This window comes from Rhinopithecus bieti, unplaced genomic scaffold (assembly GCF_001698545.2).
Source record: "Rhinopithecus bieti isolate Rb0 unplaced genomic scaffold, ASM169854v2 scaffold_4709, whole genome shotgun sequence".
NCBI classification, from domain to species: Eukaryota; Metazoa; Chordata; class Mammalia; order Primates; family Cercopithecidae; genus Rhinopithecus; species Rhinopithecus bieti.
In genome coordinates, this window is record NW_016805139.1 from 3311801 (window position 1) to 3331323 (window position 19523).

General features: G+C 38.4%; 1 long non-coding RNA gene across 2 annotated transcripts in view; it reads left to right on the plus strand.

Moving 5' to 3' along the window:
- Positions 1-18306, plus strand: part of LOC108529214 (uncharacterized) — a 28127-nt gene extending 9821 nt beyond the window's left edge. The window contains exon 3 of one of the 2 annotated variants that reach the window (XR_001885437.1): positions 18013-18306. This is a non-coding gene — a long non-coding RNA (uncharacterized LOC108529214). Of the gene's footprint in view, positions 1-1668; positions 1797-18012 lie in introns of those variants that run through there. The other variant, XR_001885438.1, reaches the window with a different exon arrangement.
- The last annotated feature ends 1217 nt before the right edge of the window (positions 18307-19523 follow it).

Consider the following 19523-nt stretch of genomic DNA (forward strand, 5'->3'; position numbering starts at 1 on the left):
AGATTGAAGGAATTCAGTCCAATCTTCAAGCTGCACTTATAATATCAGTTCTCTTGCTATTTCCACCACGTCTACAGTTCCTTCCTACACTGAAGTTTTGAACCCTCAAAAGCATCCATGGAGGTTGAAATCAACTTCTTCCAAACTCCTGTTAGTGTTGATTTTTGACCTCCTCCCATATATTACGAATGGTCTTACTGACATCTAGAATGGAAAATCCTTTCCAAAACCTTTTCAATTTGCCCAGATCCATTGCAAAATCACTATCTATGGCAGCTATAGTCTTATGAAATGCCTTTCTTAAACAATAAGACTTGAAAGTCAAAATTACTACTTGACCCATGGGCTGCAGAAAGGATGCTGTGTTAGCAGGCATGAAAATAACGTTCATCTCCTTATACATCTCCATCAGAGGTCTTAGGTGACCAAGTGCATGGTCAGTGAGCAGTAATGTTTTGAAAGGAATCTTTTTTTCTGAGCAATGTGTCTCAACAGTGAGATGAAGATATTCAGTAAACTATGCTGTAAACAAACTTCCTTCATCTAGGCTTTGTTGTTCCACTTATAAAGCACAGGCAGAATAGATTTAGCACAATTATTAAGGGCCCTCAGTTTTTTGGAATGGCAAATGAGCATTGGCATTAACTTAAAGTCACCAAGTTGCATTAGCCCCTAACAAGACAGTCAGCCTGTTCTGTGGAGATTTGAAACCAGGCATTGACTTATTTTCTCTGCCTATAAGAGTCCTAGACGGCATCTTCCAATAGAGGGCTGTTTCATCTTCTTTGAAAATCTGTTGTTTAGTGTAGCCACGTTCATAAATTATCTTAGCTAGATCTTCTGAATAACTTGCTATAGTTTCTGTGTCAGCACTTTTGGCTTCGCTCTACCCTTTTATGTTATAAAGATGGTTTCTTAGACCTCACGAGCCAACCTCTGTTAGCTTCAAACTTTTCTTCTGCAGCTTCCTCATCTCTCTCAGCCTCCACAGAACTGAAGAGTTGGGGCCTTGATCTCGATTAAGCTTTGGTTTAACAGAATGCTGTGGCTGGTTCAATCTTCTATCCAGACCACTCAAACTTTCTCCATACCAGCAATAAGACTGTTTTTCTTTCTTGGCATTCATGTGTTCACTAGAGTAACATGTTTAATTTCCTTCAAAAACATTTTCTTTATGTTCACAACCTGACTAGCTGGTGCAAGGGGCCTAGCTTTTGACCTATCTTAGCTTTCAACATGCCTTCCTCGCTGAGCTTAATCATTTCTAGCTTTTATTTAAAGTAAGAGAAGTTCAACTCTTCCTTTCCCTTAAACACTTAGAAGCCATTGTACGGTTATTACTAGGCCAGTATCAATATTGTTGTGTCTCAGGGAGGCCTGAGGAGAGGGAGTGAGATGGGGAAATGGTCAGTTAGTGGAGCAGTCAGAACACACACGACATTAATCAATTATGTTAATCAATTATGGCAGTTCGTGGTGCCCCAGAACTATTACATTAGTAATATCAAAGATCACTGATCACAGATCACCATAATATTATAAAATAATTTTTATTAAAATAATAATTTAATCAAAATTATTATTTGAGGAAGATTATTGTTAATTTATTCAAAATTATTTCATGTAAGTAATTTCAAAATTTTCAATATTATTAAAATATTTCAATAGTTACCAATATGTGACAGAGAGACATGCAGTGAGTACATGCTGTTGGAAAAATAGCACCAACAGACTTGAACAATGACAAGTTACCACAAATCTTCAATTTGTAAAAAACACAGTATCTGTGAAGCCCAAGAAAGGAAAGCACAAGAAAACAAGGTATGCCTGTACTTCTGCAGAGCTTTTTCTACTTGTGAAGCATTATGCCAAAGTGCTTTACATGTTTTGTCTCATTTAAATTCATACAACAATCCACTGAAATAAGTATTATTACTTTCTCCATTTGATGGTGAAATGGTATCTTGGAGAGGTTAAGTAATTGCTGGAAGTCACATAGTTCATGACAGGGTAAAGATTAGGTCTAATGTGGGTCTACTAAAGACATATATTGCTAGCGGGTCTTATTATTCTCAAACAACTATCAACTGGTCTGCACAGATCACAGCCTCGTGGAGGAAAAAATTCTCTTATCCCGTAGCAAGGATATTACATAAGTGAAAGAGAAATAGTTATTAGGATCATCACATTGTTTCTGCTAGAGCATGACTTCAGAAATTAAGTTATTTTCATAATTTCTTGCAGTTCACTCTGTGTGATGGTGATGTTTTTGAGATAATTTCACAGTATACAATGTAACACTTAGCATATAGTTACTGCTTATTTAATGATTGTTGACTAAATAATCGTATGAGTATGTGTGCCACTACCTTTTCCTAACCAGAGCTTGTCATCTGAACAAAGCACAAAAATGTTCTGAGTGATTATTTACTCAATCCTTTCAAGTATTTATATAGTGAATACCATTCAAGATCCACAGGAGATAAGTTGATTTATTACATGCAATAGATGCCTTAAGACAATGGGGCTTAATGCTCTCTTGGAATCCTATAAAGAACTATGTTTAAATTAATCCATGGTCTTTGAGGGTTACCTTAACTTTAGTCAGGGGTGGCAAACTACAGCCTGTGCCAAATATGACCTATAGACTGTTTTTATAAGACCTCTGAGCTAAGAAATCTTCTAAAATTTTAAAGGCTTATTTTAAAATAGAAAGAAGAATAAGCAACACAAGTCATATGTAGCTTACAATGGCTAAAAGATGTACTATCTGGCTCTCTTCAGAAAAGAAAATAATAATAACCTCCGTTTTTGATCATAGTACCTATATATCCAAGCAGAGCAACAGCTAACTTAACTGTTAAAATTTGAGAAGCTCCCTAAGACACACAACCTATAAAGTGTTTGCTACCAATCTATCTTCAGATATAACATTCATACTTGTTTTCACTGGTACATTGAGCATAAAAACAGCAACCTTGCCACCCTCATCCTCCACTGAAGGCCCTTGCACAGCAGCATGGCATAGTAAATAACGTCATAGACTCAGAGTGACATGAGTACCAATTTCACCTTTTATTAGGTATTGTTTATTAGGTGAGAAAATTGGACATGTCAGAGATAATTTCTTCATTCATCAGTAATTTGCACAGCAGAGTCTCATAAATAATGCTTCTTGGTACATACCAATGTGTATTGGATATCTATTGCTGTGTATCAAATGACCCTGAAATGTAGTAGCTGAATAAAAGGACATTTACTATCTCACAGTTTTGTGGTTCAGGAATCCAGGCATGGCTTAGCTGGGTCCTCTATCTAGCTCATGGTCTCTTACAGGATAAAATCGAGGTGTCAGCTGTATCTACAGTCATCTCAAGATTCAGCTGGGATAAGATCTGATTCCAAGATCATTCACCAGTTGCTGGCAGGATTCAGGTCCTTGGCAGCTGTTGTCAGAGGATGCCACCAGTTCTCTGCCGTATGAGCTTTTCCAGAGGGTAATTCAGAATATTGCAGTTAGTTTCCTTAAACTGAGGAAGCAAGAGAGAGCAAGAGAATGCCAGCAAGACAGAAGTCACAGTCTCTTGTAAACTAATTTCAGAAGTGATATCCCATCACCTTTGTTGTATTCTATTCATTAAAAGCAAGTTACTAAGTCTAGCCCACACTCAAGGGGAGGAGACTACAGAATCTTATTACCAGGAGGTGGGGATTGTTGGTTACCATCCTAGAAGGCTGCCCAATACACCATGATTGTCATGAGCATGGAGTACATAGGGTGGAAACATATTCAGGATATTACCAGAAAAAAATGCAAAAACTATTTGGAAGATATCAGCATCTCAAGGAAGGCATGTGTTGAACGTCACAGCTCTGCAGTAAAACAGAAGTGAACACACTCCTTTGTTCTGTGACTTACAAACTATGTATTCTTGGATAAGATACTTTATGTCTCTGAGTCTCTGTAAAACCCACCTTGCAGAATAGATGTAAAGATTAAAATAGATAAGACCAAAAACACCCAGCATGGTACTTAGCAAATGGTATATGATCAATAACAATAGCTACCATTATTTTCCTTCTTACATATATCCTAGTCAATCCAACTAGAAATCATATTTTTAAAACCGTATAGCTCTGTATAAAGACAATGATATCTAGAAATGATGTTTCAATGAAAACAGAGTTGCAATAAAAATAATATCTTACATTAGTTTAACATTTTGCACTCAACAAAGTGTTTTCACAAACTTTATCTTACTTGATCCTCACAAGGCGTGTGAAGGCAGTTTGGGGCTTATCAAGGCTCATCTTTGTAAACCAGGAAAACTAAGAAACAGAAAGGTTAAATAAATTACCCAGGACTGCACAATAAATCAGTGTATCAGGACAAGGATCTCTGAAAAAAAAATGTGGAAGGGATTAGGGGTGTCTGGTGGTGGGAGGACCAAAAACATACTGAAACCAGAAGTACCAGTAAGGCAGGGGGCCACTTAAATCCAGAGAGTTCTACACTCCACGGATGGAGTAAACCTGTGAGTCAGCAGTCAGGAAAGCGAGGGCAGTCAGAGCTTGCCCTGATCAGAGCTCACGGCAAATATGTGAAAGAAAAAAAAAGCCAGAGCTCAGGGGCAAATATGTGAAAGAAAAAAAAGCACTCAGAGAATGACCATGTTGCCAATGCAGAAGAACAAGGCAAGGGAAGGTCAGGCAAAGTTGATTTTCAAAATTTTTGTCAGATAAATTTATTTCATTAAATTGATTGAAAACTATAAAACAACATCAGAAAAGCAGTCAGGAACCTGTAAATCAGGGGAGGATGTAGGCAGCAGGGGGAGGGAATCAGGAAAGGGATTTGGAATGGCACTGACAATCAAATTCATGCTCCACTAAGAACTGTGAACTAACTTAAAGTAAATACAGTGACAATATCCAGATATCCAGATATCTAGATATGCAATAGCTAGATATACAGAGAACATGGGGATATTGTCGACTACAATCTGCATACAACTTCATTTAGGTTATAGTTCATGATGTACAGATAGACCTTTAGGCCCAACTTAAAATATGTACAGTTTCATGCTACACCTCCCCAACTTCATCTCCCCACGTTGTGCATATGAGACAGAACCATACAATGGCCCCGACCAAGGGGTCTCGTGGCCATTCCATATGATACTTAAGACACATTTTGACAGAATATAATGTAACTCTACAAGTTGTGTTTTTAGAAAGACTATTTTCATGGGATGGTTAACACCAATATTCATTTGGAAAATAAGATACTGCCAACCTACACGCTGAGATACAAACATTTCTTTCTCCAGGAGCTTGACCTCAACAACATGCCACCTTAATAGAATACCTTTGCAAACCTTTATAAACTATAAAAAATAAAATAACCAAATTCTCCCTGTGAGAAGTTTGTTTTATTGTAATCTGATTTAACACCATAGCCTAAGTTACATGAGAAAAAAAAAAGTATTTCTCTTAGGATATAAAAAAACAAGAGACATAAGTAAGACTGTTCTCCTTAAAGCCTTTGTAAAAATGGGATGGGCTATAAACACACATGCATTTATTTTATAAGACAAAATTGGTGTACCCAAGTTGCCCCAAACCTAGAAAACTCAAGAAACATGTAAATTACCCACCTCCAATAATGACTAACAAATGCTTAGGGGTGATGATAGGGCCTAGAGGAATTAAAAACAAAGGGGACTTTTGAGCAGAGGGAACACATAAGCAGAGCTTCGAGAGAATAGCAAATGTTAAGATGCAGCTGTTAAAAGAAAAACTATAGCCAAATTAAATTTAAAAGAGTTTAATTGAGCAAAGAACTATTCACAAGTCAGGCAGCCTGTCAAGCCAGAGTGGGCTCAGAGACTCCAGCATAGCCACATGGTGGAAGAAGAGTTATGGACAGAAAAAGAAAACTGACATACAGAAAGAGAAAGTAAGATACAGAGACAGCTGGATTGGTTACAGCTTGACGTTTGTCTTATCTGAACACAATTTGAATAGTTGGCCACCTTTGAGGAACTTGGTGATTGGCACAGGCATAGACAACAGTCTGTATACAACTCCTTTTAGGTTATAGTTCATGATGTTCAGAGAAAGCTTTAGACCTAACTTAATGTGTAAGGAGGCAGCTTAAGGCTACATAGCAATTAGCTCAATGGCTGGGACACCAGTGTATGAAGAGGAACATTGTGTTAGTCTGTTGAGACTGCTGTGTTACAAAGTACCAAAACAAAGGAACAGAAATATATTTCTCACAGTTCTGGAGGCTGGGAAGCCTAAGACCAAGAAGCTGACAGAGTTGGTGTCTGGTGAAGGCCCACTTTCTGCACCTACTTTCATAGATGGCACCTTCTCACTGTGTCCTCAAATGGTAAAGGAGCAAACAAGCTCTCTGGGGCCTCTTTTATAAGGGACTAATCCCATTGATGAGGCCCTGCCCTCATGACCTTATCACCTCCCAAAAGCCTAACCTCCTACTAGCATCGTCTTGGGAGTTAGGATATAAATGTGGGGGGTGTATAAACATTCAGTCCAGAGCAGACATTAATAGATTGGTCTACAGAGTTAAGGTGTTAAGCCTTGAGGAGTTAAGGAGTCAGGACTCTTTCCTGATGGCAACTTAGTTCTGTACAGACTAATTTTAAGTAGAGAAATGACAAGATCAGATTTGTATTTTAGAAAATCACTTGGAGTCAGAGACAGGGATGGAATAATAGGGGAAAGACTTTTAGCAAAGTAATTTATTCCTAGAGAAGGTTCTGAGAAAAGGATGTACCTAATCAAAACAATCTAATTTTATGCATACTCTTCCACTGTAGGTTTTGTACCTGGTTCTATTTTTAACCAATTGTTAGTGATTCCTGTTACAGACACATCTATTTTAGACTGGAAACTACTTTAATTGGTACCCTGGGTGATGAGGCCTTTTCAGAATATGAGGTATTATGATTAACTTCACTTATTCACTAGCTCCCTAAAGATACACTGTAATTGGGTTTGATGGCCACTGTATATTTTTGTCATGTATAGTTGGGTTTACGTTCTTTTTCAGAAATAATAAAATGAGCCATAGAAGAATTTTTTACCTTTTGTTAGTGGCATCTGCCAGTCTGCTTGGCTGTGCATGACAATAAATGCTATCTTTCTTGCTTTATGGAAATGACAAATTGAAATATGACTTCACTTTAAAATGCATTTGGAAAGGAATAAGACACTTATCATATGTATCACAAGAACAATAAAGCATAAGAGTTTCACTTAACTGTTTTACACCTCTTTTGGACTTCTTTAGTTGTAAAAGTTAAAAGGTGTGGAAATTACCAAATGACACACAATAGGCAGCTGACACCCATAGAGCTGAACATTTAATTCTGTGGTCTTAGGCAACTGGATGTTGTTTTTGTGTGTTTGAGGGGAGAAATAGTGGCCCAGAGTCTATAAAACAAAAATACTGTCATGGACCTATGATTTATGCAGCAGATAATCTTAAATGTTTACTTTTTCTAAATTTCCAGAACTAAATACCAAGTAATGAGCATTGATACTGTGCAGTAATCATTAGTGCTGTTCACCAAAAATTTGGGGTCTTCTTCTCAAGCATATAGTAAGCCTGTAGTTTCCTGCCCCTTTTAAATGAAAAGCACCCAAGTGACTCACTTTGGTCAAAGAACTATTTTTAAAAAGTGACATGTGCCACATCTGAAGAGAGGTTTTAAGATGCGGTGGCTCTCTTATCCCTCTGGCATGGCACAGGGGCATGTTCAGGAATGTGGTTCTCCATCAGTCTGGGTCCCTGAGTGACTACCAGAGACCCATTTTAGACCTGACAGACAAGCAACAAAGCAAGAAAGGAATGTGTATTTTTATGGCAGCAAAACATCTATCTTGAATGATACAGAAATAAGCACCTAGACATGAGTGCTACCATAGCAAATAAGCCTAAAATATATGGTAGAGGCTAACAGCCATGCAGTAGACAGCAAGCAAACTGCCACTGGAGACGAGAATGATAGTGATCGTTGTAATGCAGTAGCAAAACAGTTGGTAAAACGGTTGCCTGTGATAGCATGGAAGATAGAAAATGTCATTCTAGAGAATAAGGTAGGAAAACAGTGCTAGTGATATGTATTGATTATAATTGGCTGTACAGTCATGCACTGCATAATGATGTTTCAGTCAACAATAGACCACATATATAACAGTGGTCCTATATAATTATAATGTATTTTTACTGTGCCTTTTCTATATTTAGATATGTTTAAATATATAAACACCCACCACTGCGTTATAATTGCTTACAGCATTCAGTACAGTAACATGCTGTCCAGGTTTACAGACTAGGAGCGATAGCCTATACCACATAGCCTAGGTGTAGAGTAGGCTCTACCATCTAGGTTTGTATAAGTACATCCTGTAATGTTCACACAACAACAAAATCATCAAACAATGCATTTATCAGAACATATCCCTGTCATTAAATGATGCATGACTGTATTTGACAGGGCACCACAAAAAGAGATGACTTCAGGGAGGTTGCAAACATCAGTAAAAAAAAAGTAGGAGCTGGGCACAGTGGCTCATGCCTGTAATCCTAGCACTTTGGGAAGCCGAGGCGGGCAGATCACTTGAGTGAGTTTGAAACCCCTCCCACCCAACTCTACTAAAATACAAATATTAACTGGGCATGGTGATGCACAGCTGTAGTCCCAGCGACTCAGGAGGCTGAGGCACTAGAATTGCTTGAACCCAGGAGGTAGGGGTTGGAGTGAGCCAAGGTCGTGTCACTGCTACAACCTGGGTGACAGTGCAAGACTCAGCCTCAAAAAAAAAAGGAAGTGTCCAGGAATTTGGGAACCTGCAGGATTGGAGAAGGCAATTTTATCTTATCAACAGTTAAAAAGATAGAACTAGAGCCTGTGAAACAAAGGTCACCTGGAATTCTGCCTTGAGACAAGGATCATATCAAGGATGTCACGGGATGAATTGTATACCCTTCAAGATTCACATGTTGAAGTTCCAACCTTTAGCATCTCAGAATGTAACCCTATTTGGAAATATGGCCTTTAAAAGGATGATTAAGTTAAAAGAAGCTGTTTGGGTGGGACCCTAATCCAATCTAGTTATTATAAGGAGAGAGAAACACTGGGTGCAAGAGTTGTTCTACGTATTGAGTGGCCCACTGGGTGACCATATTAAACATTGTTTCTGAGTGTGTCTGGGAGAGTGTTTCTCAATGAGATCAGTACTGGAATCAGTGAACTCAGCAAAGCTGATTGCCCTCCCTTTGTGGCTGGATGTCATTCTATGTGTTGTGGGCCTGAATAGAACAAAAGGCAGCGGAAGGAGGAATTCACCCCATTTTTCCTGACTCTCTGCTTGAGCTGAGACATCTCATCTTATCTTCTGCCCCAGGACTGGGATTTGCATCATGGGCTCCACAGTTTCTCAGGCCTTTGGACTCAGATTGAATTGTATCACCTACTTTCCTCGGTCTTCAGCTTGTAGATAGCTGATTGTGGACTTCTCAGTCTTCATAATCATGTGAGCCAGTTCTGTATGATAGATAGATAGATAGATAGATAGATAGATAGATAGATAGATAGATAGACAGACAGATTTCCTATGGGTTCAATTTCTCTGGAGAACCGTGATACATTAGAAATGCATACACAGAGAAAAGACCATGTAAGGATACAGCAAGAAGGCAAGCATCCGGAAGCCCAGGAGAGAGGCCACAGGAGAAAGCAAACCTGCCAACATCTTGACCTTAGACTTTCAGCTTCCAGAACTGTGAGAATATAAATTTCTGTGGTTTACACTACTCAGTCTAAAATGTTGTGATAGTAGCCCTAACCAACTAATAAAAGGAAATGGCTGCTGGGTGCAGTGGCTCATACCTGTAATCCCAGCACTTTGGGAGACCGAGGAGGGTGGCTCACTTGAGGCTAGAAGTTTGAGACCAAGCCTGGCCAACACGGTGAAACTCCATCTCTACTAAAAACACAAAAATTAACCAGGCCTGGTGGCACACACCTGTAATCCCAGCTACTCAGGAGGCTGAAGCAGGAGAATCTCTTGAACCCTGTAGGCAGAGGTTGCATGAGTGGAGACACCGCCACTGCATCCCACCCTGGGTGACAGAGCAAGACCCTGTCTCAAAAAGTGAAAATAAAAAAAGAAATGGCTGTCACATTACTGAATGAAATAAGATGTTTCCACAAAAACCAGTAAATTCTTTCAGTTGGACCAGGTTTCACAGACATCAAAGATTTCAAAATTAAGTCAAGAGGAAGAGAGAGGCTTAGGAGCAAGGAAGAATATAAATATGGTACATCTAAGAAATATGCCAAGAAAAGACCTTTGGGTGGCCATTGACACATCTAGTTGTTTGAATCAAATGGACATGAAGCTGCATTTTTCAGTTTGGCAGGAAGTAGATGGCATACACAAATTACATAACTGAAGGAAATGTAATAAAGAGGCAGTCTACAGAAGCATATCAGAGGTAAGGTACCAATTAGGAATGATGAGGTACTCAGGAATTAGCAACCACAGGAAACCTTTGCCACCCCTAGGCCTCAAGGACAAAGGGACAACACTGTGCGGAAGGATCCTGGTGAGGTCTGGAGCCAGGGAAGAAAAGCCTTTAGATAGGAGCTAAGACCAGCTGAGTAAGGCAGCCACTGCCAGGATTGTGACAAGGTTGAGGAAGGGAGTGTCAAGATAGGGATAAATACTGCAACCTCTCTCCATCTCAAATCTTGCCCTCCAGTTTCCTACCTCTGTCTCCCACTTGCCCAACCAACACAAATCCAGAGTATAAGGAATTCTGGATAATGCAGTCCATAGAGGTCAACTCCTGGGACACAGAATAAGGCAGATAAGGGAAAATATTTAATGGGGCAACAGAGAATAACCAACACAGAAATTTATTCAATATTTTTAAAAGACATACTGGCAAAAAAGAAGCAAGCCTGGACTGACAAAGTGACTGTGTGAGACTTAAAATGGTCCTGGGGTGCCCAGTCTTCTGTAGGTCAAATGTAGGAAAGCTGCTCATCTCTCTTGAGTTGAAGATTTGGAGCCTAATCAAGCAATATTTCCCATAACCTGGGGAGCATCCCTTCTGCCTGGCATGTTCTTTTGGTTTCTATGGATCAGTGATGTCTGTGTATCTCCCTTTCCTTCCCTTTCTGAATGGGAATATTTATGAAGTTATCATGCTCTTGCTTTTGCCATTGCATATCAGATGTATAGGGGACAGGTAACTTGTCTTATAGTTCATAGATCTCTGGGTCATAAGGAACCACACTGGACCTGCCCAGTGCTGTGACTGAACGGCACTTTAGCATGTTCTGCCTCTGGGAGGCAGTAAATGTACATATCATGAAGGAAGAAAAGAAAATTTTACGTTTGTTAGCCAGACAGATGTCCAGTGGTAGTCATTAGTGCTGTTCTGCATTTCCCCACCCAGCCAAATTTTCCTGGTAACATGGCTTGCTCTGGCAAATAAAATGTGAGCAGAGGTGAGATGGGTGTAATTCACTGCACACTCTCTTTCTCTTTCCTTTTGGCACAGTCACACACAAGTTCAGGATGGTAGCTCCTCCATCTGATTGGGTCACTGAGGGCCCACAATATGTGGAGGTAACGAATATACATCATTAGCAAGAAACAAACTTCAACTGTTTAAGTCACTGAGAGGTTTGGGGGTTACATGTTGCCACCATGCTATCCCAGCCAATCCTGAGTGGTACAAGTAGACAGTGAATTAATTAGCACCTGTAGTTTAGGCTATGTAGTAGTCACTGCTGGGGTGGAAACAATAACTTTAGAATCCTGAATATCAATATCTTTATTGTCATTCTTTAGGTCTAGCTATGTTAATTGTGAAACAAATGCAATTTGATTACCATCTCCATCCTCCTCATGCTCAGTAAAAATCTTCCCTGTTCTATTCCTCCTTGGGTATAATGTGAATTAATCTGAATCATAATGGCTAATAATAAGTGTGTGTTTCTCTTTTCACCGATACTCAGAGAAATCTTCCAACGTGGCAGCACATTTCTCAGCATCAAGTATACTACAGTGAACAAGACAGATGTAGCCCCCACTCTCATAAAGCCCCTTCTAGCAGGAGGAACAGACAATGATGTGAGTGACTCAGCCACATTAGTCGGAGGCTGAAGGAGTCTTCTCTGAAGAGCTAACAGTAGAAGTAAAATCTGGACAACAAGGGACCAGCCATGTGAAGACAGGGAGAAAGAAAATCTAGGGAGGGAAAACAACTTGTGCAGAGTGCCCTACCACAGGAATGAGCTTGGCACGTTTGAAGAACAGTCCATAGTCCACAATAGAGTATGGTGGGCAAGTAATAGAAGCCTTTTGAAGAATAGGCAGGTCCAGATCATAGAAGGCTTTATAAGTTAGGGTAAGGAGTTTGGGATTTATTCTAAATGGGAAAACACTAGAGGATTTTGAGCACCAGAGGGATGTGATTTCATTAAGTTGTAAAAAGCTCACCCTAAATGAAGTGTGGAGAATGAATTAAGAGGGGGCAAGTGTGGGAGGAAATGGACCCAGGAGAAATGCACTGCCGCAGCCCAGGTAAGAGGTCGGGATGATGGAGAGAAGAGGGCAGGTTTGGGATGTTTTAGGGTGGGTTTGACACATCTTAATGATACATTGCATGAAAAGATGAGGGAATCAAGAATAACTCTTAAGATTTTGGTTTCAGCTACTGGGTGGAGATTGGTGCCATTTTGCTAACCTGGGCTAAATGTCAACTAAGGTGTTTTGATAACATTTGCATTTAATTGTGGCCTTTAATGTCTTTAGCAGGAACATGAATATTTAGGAGATTGCAGAAATAGTAGGGGAAATACTTTTGAAATGCTGGGGGAAGAATGCTTCCTTCCTTTAAAGAAAAAAAAAAAGAAAGAAAAACTGATTTTCAGAATTTGGTAATGAAAGCTGGACCTCCTCAATGGCATGAGGTGATATGACCTTTTCCCGCTAGATTCACCCCTCCACTTGGCAAAATCTTCTCTTTGACCCAAAGAGCAACAAGGAAGGGGAAATCCTGATTTTCCTTTAATACTTGATCCAAATATGACTCTTCCTTTGGTATCTTTGAGCATGTCTTTGGCACAGCATAAACATTTAAATATGAAACAGATGTAAGACATACCATGAAACTCAACTTTTTAGTTTACCAAGACATAACTTTCCCTCAGCTTTCTGTCCACTGCAGATCTCTTTTAAATTCCTTATCCTTCCTCAGGAGGTGGAGATAGTGGGGTGTTGGGAGTCACTGTTACCTTAGCACATCCACTATCCAAACACTCAGTCCAAGACCTCTCCTTTCATCTAGCCTGGTGTTCAAATTCTCCCTCTTTCTCTTATACAAGGCCTCCCCTTTCTTGGATGAATGATGCTGGGGATAACCCCTTCCCTATTCAAAGGACTGTGGTATCTGCCTCTTTAAGTTCAAAAGAATCACATACAAGCAATACACATGCATTTGCTGGGGCAGGAAGGGGTGGGATCCTTTCCTTCCTTTAGCCTTTTGGCATCTCAAATTAGTCTATGTGAAAAGCCTTCTCTTTACAGACACCTAATGATTAAGAAGTCAGACTCGGCGGAAGACCACCAGTTTTCAAATCTTAGCCCTGTTGCTTACTAGATGAGTGAACTTAAGCATTTATTTAACCTCTCTGAGCTTCAGTTCTTCATATGAAGATCAGGGATAATAGTACTAATCTCACAAGATTGTTGTGAGGATTAAATGAGATGATATATGTAAAATGCTTACCCCAATGTCTAGTTGTTAGTAAATTCTCAATATACATTAGCTATTATTATTATTACAGAAATATCATCATCATTATCGTCATCATGATTATCATCATCCCATTCTTATTGAAATTAAGATGTACAACCATGGTTACAAATTTTTCATAGACTTAACCCAGAAATAGAGTGCTTTGGTGCAATTTCTGGGGTGTGTGCATAGAGGATCATAAATAATAACTTTCTTTCTGTATTTCCTCTATGAATCTATAAATATATTCCTTTCTTGTATACTAAAAATAAAAATTAAATTCATGGTTTCTAAGGAAATGCATTTTAAATGTTTTAGGTGTCCACTTGATATTAACTCTGTTAATATAAAATTTCCCAAATACTCAGCTAATCCTATGCCTTCCAGCTTTATTACAACTAAGAGTTGCCTCTTTCATGGTTGCCACCATGTAATATCAAATGAGCACTCTTCTGTTATAAGTTCACTATAGAGTAGTTGTTTGCAGATTGCTCTTAATAACAGTGCAGTTTTGTTCTGAACCTATGATTCATGAACAAGTTTGAAAACAAAAAGGCAGAAGATGAACTATAAATCCTAATGCTGGGAGAGAGAAACAGGCTATTCAGGCAGATAGATCTCAGATATCTCAGAATTGTGATCTTCTGGGTCCTCATTATTATTCTCAGCAGCAGGAAGAATTGAAAATAGTTGCATTTCTACAATGGATAAAGAGGTAGCTTATACAAGATCTTTCTGTTTGGGTCAAAAATAGAAATATAAATAAAAGCAATGAAACCGTCAAATAGTAAAGATATTCTTGAACCAAAAGAGCCACTTCAGAGTTCAGCTGTACTTGCAATAAGGCCCATTGATGGACCCAGTCATTCTAAAATATCCCTTCATTTTATTCATTTTCTCTTTAAAAGACAAAAAAAAAAAAAAACAAAACAAGACAAAACCACAAAAGAGACGAGACACGTTATATAATCTACACACTGGAAGCCTAACCATTTTTATTTCTTATTGCAGTTTGAACTGGAAAGGAACACAAAGTCCTAGAACATGGTAATTCATCTCCTGTTTCTTTGTCTGTGACTACAAGTAGGAGATAGTTCAGAGCCATGCCAATCAGAAAACACAACAAAGCTGTATTAGCTTCTTATTTGTTTACTGACAGATCACAGGCCACTTCCCTGGAATCTCAGACATCCTGTTAGGTCTTAGAGGCTCCATCCAGGCATACCTAGAGAACTTCAGAAAAGAAAGGGCATCTGAAAAGGGCTCCTCTTTTTGTTCTGTGAACATAACATAGTTGAGTTGAGTTTTTAAAATATTCTCCACCCTTGTTTGTTTCTTAATGCGATATCAGGATGTAATTTGTATGGAAGCCAAAACTAGAGACATGCTGAATATGTGAATACTGAGGAAGTGGTTTCCTTAGCAATAACAGGCATGTGAAAGTCAAAACTTCCTTTCCTTCTCATGTGACCTTTTTCAAAGCAATTCAGATAGAGGACAATGGAATTGAATTCCAAGCACCCACAGTGTTCATGAATTGCTAAGCAATGATTCACCAAGTACCCAAATTACTCTAGACTGCTTGAGCATTTTATTAGTGAAATTGCTTTGTATTTAAAATTTCCTTCCTCACTTTGTACATCAGTTTTCCTCATTCTTACAGGCCACTTTTCAACCACTTTAAGACAACAGACATAAATAGAGCAGTACCAAGTAGTGATTAGTATAAGGATTTCAGAATACCAGAGTGTCAGAGTAAAACATTTCATACAATATTCATAACTATTTCCTTCCTTTGGAAACATTAGCTACTAGATGCAGATAGAAAAAGTTTGTTCGATAGCTAAAGTTTGTTATTTCCTCAAAATAAATAATATAACCTAATTTTGGGGAATTCATTCAGTTGTATTTTAGAAACACTGAAGTTTTCTTTCATTCTGATTACCGATGTATTTTGACCCACTCATCCTGGAAAAAAAAAAAAAGTGCTACATTTGGCTTACAAATTGCACATTTGGCTTAGTCCTCAAAGGTGGTAATTTATTTAACAATATATTAGCAAGCTGGGACCTTCAAGTGGTATCTTTTTTTGCCTTTGATTAAATTGTAGCGTTTTGAGGAACATAGACAAGACAGTCTTATGAACTCTATTTCTCTTTATAGTCTGTGAATTGTGAATTTCAAAATGACTAACATTACTTAACTTCTTTCAAAAATCTGTTAAGTGACTCTGCAGTGAGTGTTGCCAGACAGACCTAGCACCCAGGTAGCTGTAGGTCTGTGATCCTGATCCACTGTGCCCCTGATATTTGTGTTTCACAGGGCTGTAATTGTGGCTGTCATACTGGGTTATTATAAGTATTCATAAAGCGTGTAAAGCAAATGGACTAAGTAGAAAGGCACCATAGCAACCCAGGTGAGAGGTCATGATAATGGAGACAAGAAGGCAGATCTGGGATGTTTTAAGGTGGATTTGATACATTTTAATAATAAATTACATGAATGGATGGAGGGAATCAAGGATAACTCTAAGATTTTGGCTTCAGCAACGGGGTGGAGATTGGTGCCATTTAACTAAGCTGGGCTGAACGCAAGAAGGTGCTTTGATAACATTTGCATTTAATTGTGATTTTTAATGCCTTAACTCAGGACCACGAGTACTGGGGAATTGCAGAACTAGTAGGGGAAATATATTAGAAGAGTGAGTATTGCATAGTAGCTGCTCGATAAACATTAGTTCTCCTTTCCCCTGTCTGTCTCTTTGTTGTGACATTGACTTTGTTGTGACAGTCAGTTTACCCTAACCTGCTCCTAGTTTAATGGCTCTTCTGGACTCAGAAGTAGTCCAACATAGAGCCTTCATATTCAAGTGGCCTCGATCATTATCTTCCTTGATAGTAAATAAGAGGTGAGTCTTAATAAAAGTGTAAGGATCTCCAGTGAATTCACTATCTAAACACTTTCTATAGGGCTTGTGAGATTGTTTAACAAAGACAGTCTGAGTGGCCCAGGAAAGCAGGGTAATTTTCCACACCTTCAGACAAAGACAGTGGAGATACAAAGTTTGCAATGTTCTCATTTGGCCCCCACACACTACACTCTGGCAGTGAGAGAGGTCAGGCTTTCAGGAGGTTATTTCTGAACCTAGACACGCATCCCACAGTGTGTGTGCATTGCTTACCCTCAGTGAAAAGTGCTTCTCATTTTTAGTGGCATAAATCCTATGATCATCCCTTCCCTTTTCTAACCAAAACTGGTTCTGGAAAGCAGACACTACCCCACAGTGTTGATTTGACTAGTCCTGATGCCACTGTAGCCAAAGTCACTGAGAAAGTACTTGATTGTCTTTAGGAGTAGAACAACTAGGGTAAGCCAGTGGAAAAATGTTACAGAGTGACAAGTAAATCCTTGCTAAAACATTTTTGGTGCTCATTTCAGGTTGACTTAGCAGGTGAGAGAAATGTGAATCCAGAAGTTAGGAGTGAACTTGACTAAGTCACTTTATCTCTCCAGCCACTGAAAGCTTGGATTAAATCATAGGCTTTAGAGCTAGGTTCCATGGAGCTTTGGAGTTCTGTTATGCCTGTCACAGGATAGGGACCATTGATAAAAGAAACTCTTAGCAGATGAGAATCTGGACATTTGGGCTCAAAGAAGCTTTGATTTTACCTGTTTTTATACACTAATTTAATTTGTTTAAAAATATCCATGAGCAAAAAGGAAAAAATAATTAAAGGTATAGGCTAGATGATTTCTAATTTCTTTTGAACCCAGACATTCTAAAATTGTTACAATTACAGGTATATAGATTATAATTCATATAAGAACCAGTTAACAAATATAAAACAACAATAACATGAACCACAAGCATTGTTTCATAACCAAAGATTATTCTCCTAATCTTAACCAGAGTCTTCTAAATGTCTATCTTTGTCCAGAGAGTATTGAGAAAGATATTATAGATAATTCAGAGTAAATCTGTGGCAACTAAATTTTTAAAAAGAGGGAGAGAGCAAGCATGAGGTTAAGAAGCTAGTAAATCAGGAGGTTCTGCCTCTAGCTCAGGGAGAAAAAGTTATTAATACCAGCAATGCATGTTGGCCGAACTCATTCTTACCTATTTTGCTAATTTTTTTTTTTTTTTGACCTTTAAAATGTCATAGGCACTGTTGGGTGTTCAAAGTGAAGGTCTTAAAAGGAAATAATACTTTGTCCACATCATTGGGCAACATTAGGAAGAATCAGAGCCACAAAGGGATGAAGGCAATCCTCTTTGTAGCCATGTAGAGGTTCTGTCAGTAACAGCTGGAGCCAATCTCTCTGTGCAGCATATTTTTAAGAGGTGAGTTGTTTGATACCTGTTCCCCATTATCCAGCACCTTCAGAAAAGGCTGAAGCAGCCTTGCAGTTTTTCTGGCACGGTTTTACCCTTATTAAAAAGGCTATTGTTGAACTGTTCAAATTGGGATGCTTTGATTGTTAGCACGTTCAGTACTCTGTGATTACCGTAATTACAGACCTGTGAAGGTCAAACTGACAAAACTGAATATAAACTGGAACTGAATATAAACTGGGACAACTCACTACATTAGTTCTTTTTGCACTCTTTGGTTCTTGTTGTTGTTATTTCTCTTTGTTGTTGTTGTTGTTGTTGTTGTTGTTGTTGTTGTTGTAGTAAGAGTTGCCAAGTGCTAAATCTGTAATAGAAAATAAAAATGAAAGTCATCAATTTTACAGTTTTGCTTTGACTACGTAGAATCAATATTCAAGGAACTAAAAGGAATCCTCCATTGTACTTTGAGGTCCAGGTATACTTTTGGGTCATCACCTTCCTCCATAGTCATGGTCTTGAGTTCATGTGATGTATCCAGGTATTTTTTTAAAGCGTGTCATGAGTCCTCAATGTTTTGCAGGCTTTTTCCTTATTTTTCTCTTGCAGGAATGTAACACTAAATACAAAATACATGTTTTGTTCGTATATGTATAGAGGAATATGTAGCACAAATAGTTCTCCTGTAAGGGGAACCCACACAATTATATAAAAATAAATGAAATGGTCTCCCTATAATTGCATGGCCAAAGACCAGAATAAAATTACTTCTAAGGTACACTAAATACAAACTAGTCTTTATTTTCCTTTGTCCTTATTGATGGCTTCAAACAATAGTTTTAAGTAATAATTAAGTAAAAATAGAGGCTATTATCTTGTATGCCATGTGGAAGCATGAAGAAAGGTACAAAACAAAATAAATAAAAATTCTTTCTACACAACAGAGAATGCTGTTTGCATAGTGTCAGGAAAAAGTTTGGGGTCAGGACAAAAGCTATGTCTAAATGAAGCCAAACTAGAAAAGCCAGATGGAAATTAATCAATTCACAAAATCCAGATGTTTCAGCTACTGAGATCCAGCCATCTGAATTTTGGCTGCCTGAAATTTTCGTGCTTCATCCAGATGTTTGCTTTCAGGTAGACACAATCATAATATCCCATGTTTAATTTCATTATAATTTACCATATTGTTCAAAATGTTAAGTGTTCTCTGGATAATGATAAGAATAAGGATAAAAAACACTATTTTTCATGTTTTAGTAGAAATGGCATTGTTAAAGGATGATTGTTTAAAGGATACAATAATTACTTTTATAAAATATAAAATGAACATGTGTCATAACT